Source organism: Odontesthes bonariensis, chromosome 22 (assembly GCF_027942865.1).
Source record: "Odontesthes bonariensis isolate fOdoBon6 chromosome 22, fOdoBon6.hap1, whole genome shotgun sequence".
Taxonomy (NCBI): Eukaryota; Metazoa; Chordata; class Actinopteri; order Atheriniformes; family Atherinopsidae; genus Odontesthes; species Odontesthes bonariensis.
The window spans coordinates 10,516,310-10,525,771 of NC_134527.1; the positions used below are offsets into that span (position 1 = coordinate 10,516,310).

Sequence of the window (9,462 nt, forward strand, 5' to 3'; positions counted from 1 at the left end):
TAAAATAATCTAAAACAAAGTGTAAAAAAGAATATAGGCTATACAAGATATACAAAGTAAAGAGAGTTAAATAAAATAATAATCTTTTCAGTCACGTAACACATCTAGCCATTCTATATCTATGATTCGCCGCAAGCTCTTTGGCGGGAGAACGGCTCATTTGACGTCAGTTCTTCTTCCGTGAACAGTAGACGTGTATCCGCGGCTTGACGGTGATCCGGTAAGTTTTGCCTATTTTTGATCACAACGCTCATTTCTGGGGCAATCTGTGATTTTATGAGGCTCCCGGGCTGTTTTCGCAAAATTAATCGGTTCAAAGTGCAACTGAGCTGGGCTGAGGTGCAGTGAACCTGACCGTGGTGGGTACCACAAGCCCTCGAGCTCGCATCACAGTCTGTTTGAATGCGCGGTGTTGTCGGTGCTCGTTGTTCAGTTTCATACTTCGGAATGACTTTCAGATGCAAAGCGATCGTCTTATCATAAAAAAAGAGAGAACTTCAGGAGACAGAGGGAGATCTGTTCTTTAGTGGCACAAAGTAAGTTTTAAGGCGAGACACTACAGGTGAATAGGGTAAAATTTTAAAATAATACATATCACAATGAAACTTCCCCAGTTGATTACTTATACAAGTATGAAAAAAAATCTATTACAAGTTTTAGAAATTTGTATGTTTAATTATGCAAATTATGCATTATCTCATTAAATATGAGCAAATTTGCATATATTTCCAGAAGCTAGATCTGAACATATGATAAAGCCAGGTGCAAAATTCTTTTTTCATTTTTTTTACACACAAAATGAAAAGAAAATTACAGAGGGATTTCAGGATATCTGCTTTCATTTCCTAGGAAATCAAAATATACTGACCATCGCCTAAAAAACATCGGTTTTCGCCATGGTTTTTTATTATAATGTCACATCAATCAGGCCAGGAATGATTTATCAACAAACCCTTCTGTAAATATCTTCGGAGTACTGTTAAGTGTATAACTGGAAAGTTTGGTGTTAGTAGGTGCTCCATAGTCTGAGATATTAGCCGCTTTCGGACAGAGCCGTTCTAAGAACGCAGTTATCAGAACTGTCCTACTCGAATTTCGTTCTGATAAATGTCCTTCCCCAGCGGAACTGTTTCAGTCTGCATTCGCACATGAGTCGGGACTGATGCAGCCGTCTGCGTCAGTGACGTGTTACGTTAGCCGTTTAGCCCCACATTCAACAACAAAACAAAACAAAACCCGGTAAAAGTAAGGAGAGAAGAAAAAACACCACCAAGAAGCTACTATAGAGAGCGGGGAGGCCACCGTGTTCATGGTCTGCATGATGGTGATATTAATCATGGACGATCACATCAGGCGTCTAATATCGAGGCTGGAAGAGCTCACAGAGAGAGTCAGGAGACGAAGAATCGAGCGCAGGCCATACTTCTTCATTTCATGAAGTAAGAAAGGAGAGCAGAGCGCCGCAGACAAAGGAGACAACGTGTAAGTTTAACTTATTAAACACGCGCAGGTTGTGTCCGTGTCGTATGAGGAAACATTTCAGCCATGATAGCATGACAAGGGGCGGAGCTACCGACCACCAAACACCTCCGTCAGATGCGTTCCTATAGAACCCAGAAAAGACCTGACCTCGGAGAAGGAGCTAAATGGTTATAGGAACTGAGGGCCATGGTCCCGAGTTCCTGTATGTCCGAATGCGGGAGAAAACGGCCCCGCGGATTAAAAGGTTATTAGAACTGCCAAAGGTTCCTATAGTCCGAAAGCGGATACTGAAAAAATACAAAAAACTGATTGTGAGAAAACGGCATTTAAAGATTTAAATAGGGGAATTCTTGTTTTTTTAACTTTACATATTCACACCTCCACATATAGAAAAAAAAATTGAAGGATCTTAAATGCACAAGATAAAAAAAGGGGATAATAAAAACAAAAATAAAAAAAAACAAGGAGAAAATAAAAGGTAAGTCCATTCTAAACAGTTACAAGGGGTTAGGACAGGTTAAGATTTTCTATGAGTGTATATAATTTATCTGCATGGGGATTATTTATATGTTTGAGACATTTTTGTAACAAGGATATATCATTTTTTAATGCAAGCCATGAAGGTGGGGATATGGCATATGGACACTTGTGAATATAAAATTTAATGACGATGATGAGGTTATTTACCAAGAACTCTGTTTTTTTTATCTTTGAGGATTACGCCTACTTGGATGTTTTGAAAAGACCAGAAATCTGTGTTTATGGAACTGGACGATAATAAGTCATGTAGAGATTTCCACAAATTTTGGGCAGTCTAACAATCATAAAATAGGTGTTCTGTTGTTAAACGGTTCCTCTGTACTTCCTGATTCTCACAGCGCGTGGCAGACTGCATAACAAAACTGCAACAGTCCAGCCACATAAGTAACCCTGCTATTTGCTACAAACTACAAAAATGAAAAAGGGAATCCCACAAAATACGATTCTCACGCCACAAATGTGCGAGATATCCCACCAGCGGAGGAGGGCACTTCTGTAGGAACCTTTTACACAAGCTTGATCAGGAAACAGCCCCGAAATAGCTTTCACTTTAGACTGTTGATATATGTTTTTAAATGAAATTTTATATGAAATATTAAGGTTTAAATTGATATGTATTAATATTCATACCTTCGTTATAAGGCTGGGCGATTTGGCCTAAAAATAAAATCTCGATTTTTATTTTTTATTTTTTTCTAACTAATGGACGATTTTCGATTTAAGCCTCGATTTTTTTTCTGTTTTTTTTTTTTCTGTTTCTCTCTAAACAAACCAGACCAAGGCTAAATTGGAGAAGTTATTAATGACTGAGGGTTTGTAACTGGATGAATGTGAGAAACCCTTCTTTTGCGTGAGGAAATAATGGCTGAAAATATTACTGCACAGATATGAGAGCGGTGTCAATCCTCTCAAATCCACTCGTATTACGTGTGTCATCAAAGCAAATCAAAGTATGTTTGAGGTGTTAAAGGGAAACTAAAAAACTAATTCCTCCCTTCTGTCTGAACAGACATGGTGGCTCAGATGCTCTTGGAAGTCCTGGAAGGGTTACGTAAAGAAGACTTCAAAACATTTAAGTTTCATCTCACGTCGAAGGTCCTGGCCAGCTGTAAACCAATTCCAAAGTCCCATCTAGAGAAAGCAGCCCGGACAGACACTGTGGACCGGATGACACAGGCCTATGGTGATAAGATGGCCGTGACGATCACCATAAAGATCCTGAGGATGCTGCACAGCAAAGGCGCTGCAGACAGGCTGAAGAAGAAATATTCAGGTAGTTTTATAGACTTTTATGGTCAACTTCAAACCAATATGCAATCTTGACTAATTACCTGCATCTGTCTTTTCACTCACAGAGAAATTAAAACCTGAATCCTCAAAAAGTAAAGTTGTAAAAAAAAAAAAGAACAAAAAAAAAGGATCCTCCTCCAGCACTGCTGCACGCCCACCTCCAACACCCCAGTCTTCCACAACCTCAGTATCAGCTCAGGATCGTTCTGTGGTCTTCGCCCCGATGCTCACCTCTTGCAGCACTGGAACGTTGAACTTTGCTTTCAACACACAGTAACACAGTGGAATTACTTAAAGGAAACAAGTCATATTTCTATATTTCATGCTTTCATATTTCTGTTTTGCTGATGATGTTCAGATCTATTTGCCCCTAAAGACGAACGAGCGGACCTCTGTTCAGGCTTTGCTGGATTGTCTTAATGATATCCGGACCTGGATGGAGGTAAATTTTCTGTCCTTGAATAAAAGCAAAACAGAAATCATTTTATTTGGCCAGCAAAATCTCCTTGATGGCCATGACAGTGCCATTGGCTCCCTTAAGTTTTATTGTCGTCCCTTTGCTAGGAATCTTGGTGTCATTCTAGAAAGTAATTTTAAGTTTGATAAACACATATCGTCTGTAGTCAAGGCAAGCTTCTTTCAATTGCGGCTGCTGGCTAAAGCTAAAGCTTACCTTCCAGGGAATGTCCTGGAAAGGCTGATCCACACGTTTATCACGGCGCGCTTAGATTACTGCAACTCCCTGCTTGTTGGCCTTGACCAGGCAGCACTGCGCCGCCTGCAGGTTGTGCAAAATGCTGCTGCCCGCTTGCTCACGGGTAGGAGGAGGCGTGAGCACATCACGCCCATCCTTGCCTCTTTGCATTGGCTGCCAGTTCATTTTAGGATTCAGTTCAAAATTTTATTAATTGCTTTTAAATGTATGAATGGGTTGGCACCACCCTACTTATCTGAGTTTGTGCAGCTACACAAGCCTGCCAGGGCACTTCGGTCCGCAAACCAGATGCTCCTGGTGGTACCTAGATCTAGGCTCTCGACTCGAGGGGACCGAGCTTTCGCAGTCGTGGCTCCGTCTCTGTGGAACGGACTACCTTCCCACGTTAGGGCTGCTCAGTCGGTGGAACATTTTAAAACGCGTCTGAAAACCCATTTGTACTCTTTGGCATTCCCTACCAGTTGATTCTTGGCTCTCTCGCCTTCTCTCTATCTCCCTACTCTCTATTTTCTTTTTAATGTTAATGTACACTGTATGTTTTTATTCCCTGTGTTGTTTTTTATTGTTGTTTTGCGCAACATGGGTCAAAAGTGACCCGGCTGAGTTTTCTTTTTCTATATCTTTGCAGTAAATTAACTTAATCATTCAATACTCAAGGTATTCCTCCATTAACCTGTTTTTAATCATCATGCATCCTTATTTTATTTTTTCCTTTCTTACTTTTGTCAAACACTAACTGCAAGGTCTCAAGAGTAGAATGTGCAAAAACAGTTTATAGGCTGATTCTACCCTATAGATTTTCATTTATATGGCTGAGGTGATGAATTTCCGATTTGCACTGTCCTTAGAAGAAGGTTCTTCCATAAATGTAGGTGATGAATGTTATTATAGTCATGCCGGAAACCTGCGGGCAATTAAGAAATTGTATATTTCAAAATGAATATTGCTTCAATTACTATTAGATTCTTTTTTTTTTTTTTTTTCAAAAATCCTAAAAGTAAACAAAGACAATCCTGTTAAATAGGACAAAAATGTAATTGTTCAATTATTATTATCATTATTATAATTATTAAGGTCACATAAGTTTCCACTCACAGAAATATTATATTGGATTAGATTTCCAGTAACCAGAAAACTAGTTAAGCCCCCCCCATTTGTTTAAGTGAGTTTTATCCTTATCTGCTTTAAGGACTTGCACTTTTATGGAAAATAACTAACACAGATTGAAAGCTAAAATGGGTCTGTTGCCCAGTGCACTTACTGAATATAGTAATATATCTAAAAGTACTACAAGTAGTAACACATTTTTTGCAGGAGATGAGTGATGAATATTTGGAGGTCATTGTGTTAAAGTAACAGATAAGGGCAGTAGAGGGCTGTAAAAGAGACCAGTTCAACTTTTACTTTACTGGTGTTAATCCATCTCGGGGAATTCAAACTTTTAAGCAATATTCTAATCTGATCATTCCTTTAATTTTCTGTATAGTACTCTGAGACACTCTTGGCTCTGTTCCATCTCTGTAAGCTCATTATGAGAGTGTTTTCACCTTAGATAGTGGGGAGTGCAACATCAACTCCTTATTGTGTGAAACTGCTGCAGTCATGGTAATTCATTTCAGTCAAAGAAACCACCAGAAATCTGTCTGTATAATGATGCACTGCTGACCACAGGCTGCAGTCATGTGTGTACAGTGGTGTATTCATAAAGTGTTGAAAAATCCTCCATTCACCTTTCACTACTAGCCTTCAGCGTGTTTCACGGTGTCAGGCTGTATATGACAGCTGGACTCTTCTGCTGAAGGCTACATTGCAGGTGTGCACTCTGCAGGAGTTTTGCCCTGGTTTTAACTATTTCTGCTGCTCCAACAGAATGATTCATTGGTTGCTCTTGGCCCACTTTATGCCTCTGCTCGTGTGCCGTGTCGAAGGCCTACAGGTGTTCACTCTGCTAGGAGAGGGGACTTTTAAGCAAAAAAAAAAATTGTATTGCATGTGCACTGCATATACATTTTTGAAAGTTGCCCATCAAGCTCCAGCGTGAGTAGAGTTGGAAAACTGGATGCTTACCAGGGTGTCACATCAGCCTTTGTTTTAATTACACTTTTTAATCAGTTAAGAAGTGAGGATACAAAGTGTTGAAGCTTTACACAAGATTGCTGTGTATGTCCTTGCCCAACACAAGATTTCAGCTGCTTAGCAGTCCGTAGTTGTCTGATTCTTTTCTTCATGACGTGCTTTACATTTTAAAAAAGGAGACACCTCTGGACTGCAGGCAGGCCAGTCAAGCACATGCACACTGTATCTAAGCCATGCAGAACGAGCACTGGCATTTTCCTGTTGAAATGGTCAATTATGCCCTGGGAAAAGGTGTCATTTTGATGGTATTAGTCAAGCCATTAGTACTGATGCACCCCCATACCGTCACAGACGCTGGCGGCTATTGCACTTTTTACTGATAACAGCCTGGATGCTCTTTCTCACCTGTGGCACTGAGAAACAATTATCTGTTTTTTTTCCTCCCAAAAGCAGTTGACACCTGGACTCAGCTGACCACACAACACGTCCACTAGATTTCTGTCCATCTTGGATGAGCTTAAATCCAGAAAACTCTTTAGCATTTCAGTAAAGAGTTTATATATATATGCCTTCCTCCTTGTGAAAAAGAGGGTGAACTAGAGTTTCAGGTTATCTCGACGATGTTGAGTGCTCCAGAGCCCATGATACTGATCTTGGTGACATGATCAGTATATCCCTTTTTGTACAGTGTGCAGTGCTGCCTGAAGGTTCAAAGGTCATACACATCCAACCATGATTTCCGTCCTTGGCTTTTATGCCAAGATTTTCCAAGATTCCCTAAAAACTTTCCACAATATATTGCACTGTACATGTTAAAAGCCTGGGGTTCTTGACAAATCTTTCATGCAGACATATTTTTGGAACTCGTGCATTTTCTCACAGAGTTTGGCACAAAATGATGAACCACAATCCATGCTCACTTGGATTGGTTAAGGCTTTGGTGGATGCTTCTTTTATATCCAGTCCTGCCACCCTAAGCCGTCACTAAATCGTAATCTGACTGAAGAATGCCTCATAAAGGCGTTACTTCTGTGTTTTGTACATTTTTCAGTGTTTCTCTGAATCTCTCTATTTTCTAAATGCAATAAGGTTGGTCAGTAAAGACTATGAAAATAATTAACCTTGTACTTGTGTCTCGTAAATAAAGGTTCAAACAAATTAACATGAACTGTTCAAGTTTTTGAGATATAAACTAAAACTTCACAACATCTCTGGAAATTAGGTCGGAATTATGATTAATAACTGTTAACTTATTGCCAAGTAGTTGTTTTTCCAATTGTAAAACGTCTTTGCTACACACATTGTGCATATTGAATCACTCTTGCTGCCTCCTCCAAGGCCACTCTTCATGCAGCTCCCATCAAGTAGTGTGGTGCTGCTTCATGCTCATCTCTTTAGCCTTTCATGCAGATGGATGGTTACTAATCTCACCATGAAGGTCACTGCTTTTTCAAACCCACCTTGGCACTGAATGCACGTATAAGACTTGATCAGCACAACAGTTTTGTCTGCACACTGCATTGATATGCTGAAGCTTGTGATCCCCACCAATAGGTTATAGCAGATAATTAAACTGAGAATCTCAAGGCAATCCAATACTTTGCAATAAACCAAGGAGGACTCACAGATGGGGGAGGACTCTTGTTTTCATAGAGTGGATGCAGAGCTTTTCTCAAGCAGCTCTAAGTCCCGCTAAAAACACAAGTCTTTGGGCATTTTCCTCAGCAGACGAGAAGCAGGAAAAGCCTCTAACGGCATTTTGGCTGAGGTCTGTTTGGCCGAGCTAGTTCCAGGGTGCTAGTGCTTGGTATCCTGCAATTAGTCACCTTTGACTCTACTCTCGTTTCATTTCAGTTTCAATTCAGGTGGCCAGGGCCACCTGACAGGTATTTACTAAATAAATACATCAGTTTGTCCACCACAGAAAGGCTAACCCTTTGTCTATTCTTTGCAACAGCGGTGCACACATGTTCCATTCAGGTGAAGTCTCCCATGTCCCTTACTGTCACTTTGTCACACTATACATCAACAGATGAGGTGTTGACTCTGCTTTTGGACTGATTCCTGCTGTATCCTGTCTTGTGTGTCGACAGGAGTTGAATCCAATATGAACTTTAGTGGAATGTGACAGCAGAGGGTTGCCAGAGCCCAGTCTGATGAGTCTGCCAAACGACTCTGTCACCATGCATGCTCCTTCTGCAGATCCTCTCCTCAAAAACACTCCCATGAGAGAAGGAGCCAAAACTTCTGACAGCAGGGAAGCAGCACAGTTACATTTTTAACAGAGGACTTCACAGGTCCGCCCCCCCACACTGACCATTAGCATTGTCTATTTGTGTTACTCAAAGTTTGTTAGCTTGACATCTGCCTGTCAAAGGCCACATAGATCAGACGGAGACTGTTGAGCACTCATCATGTAAACACAGCACGAAAACCTTCTCTCAGTTTCCGAGGGATAGTTTTGGGATTAATCCATCACATTTTGTCCACTTGTTGGCTGCAATAGTCAGAAAGTCTTCCCATCTGTCTGTCCAGCTGTTCATGTGCCCCTTTTATTTATCAATCAATTTTAATTCCACTTTGTACAACTCAAACTTCATCATCTGTAGCAAGTGTATTAGTGGTTTTGTTGATGAGTTCATCTAGATGTGAATCATAATGGGATAATTAGGCCTAAACATTTGAGAAGTTCTTATGAAAAGCACCGGGATAAAAGTGAAACATGTTCTGTGTAATTAAATCTTCCTTAGTCTTTTTTTTTCTTCATCATGCTACACACAGTACAATTCATTGTACTTAAACATAATGACTTTTGGAAAGACACAGCTGAGCTTTGGTGGATCTTGAGATGTTGCAGCAACTTAAATTGTGCCCAGTGGAATTCTTTGGGAGTAATAAAGAGTGTAAACAGTAGCTTCACAGCTGATTGTCTTGTTGTCAGCGTGATAATCTTAAAGAACTGTTTGGAGACCTGCAAGACAGGATTGTGTCAAGGCACAGATTTAAATGTCACATGAAACCCTGCTGGGAATTTGCCACGGATGAGCCTCTGACAATCAGAGGCAATTTTTTTTCTGCTATGATAATGAAAGAATATTTAAACTCTTTGGCCACACTTCCCAACAGTGTGTGTGGTAGAAACATGTCACTGAGCATTGCTTCATTATCATCATCATCATCATCATCCCCACAATCAGATGAGGTGACGGCAGCATCATGGGGGGATGTTTTTGCTGTGACTACAGTTGTAAGACTAGAGGGAATGATGGATTCAGAAATAAATAAAACAAAATTAAATAAACACTTTCAGCTTAAAACATAGGGAAAAGTGCCCAGCCACAGTCCACCAGAACCTCGCA

The 9,462-nt window shown here is 40.3% G+C and overlaps 1 long non-coding RNA gene across 1 annotated transcript; it reads left to right on the forward strand.

Annotated features, from left to right (window-relative positions):
* Positions 1–142: 142 nt before the first annotated feature.
* Positions 143–4,958, forward strand: LOC142373272 (uncharacterized). Its single transcript, XR_012768442.1, has 3 exons — positions 143–220; positions 3,032–3,295; positions 3,378–4,958. It is a non-coding gene; the product is annotated as an uncharacterized LOC142373272 (long non-coding RNA).
* Positions 4,959–9,462: the final 4,504 nt, after the last annotated feature.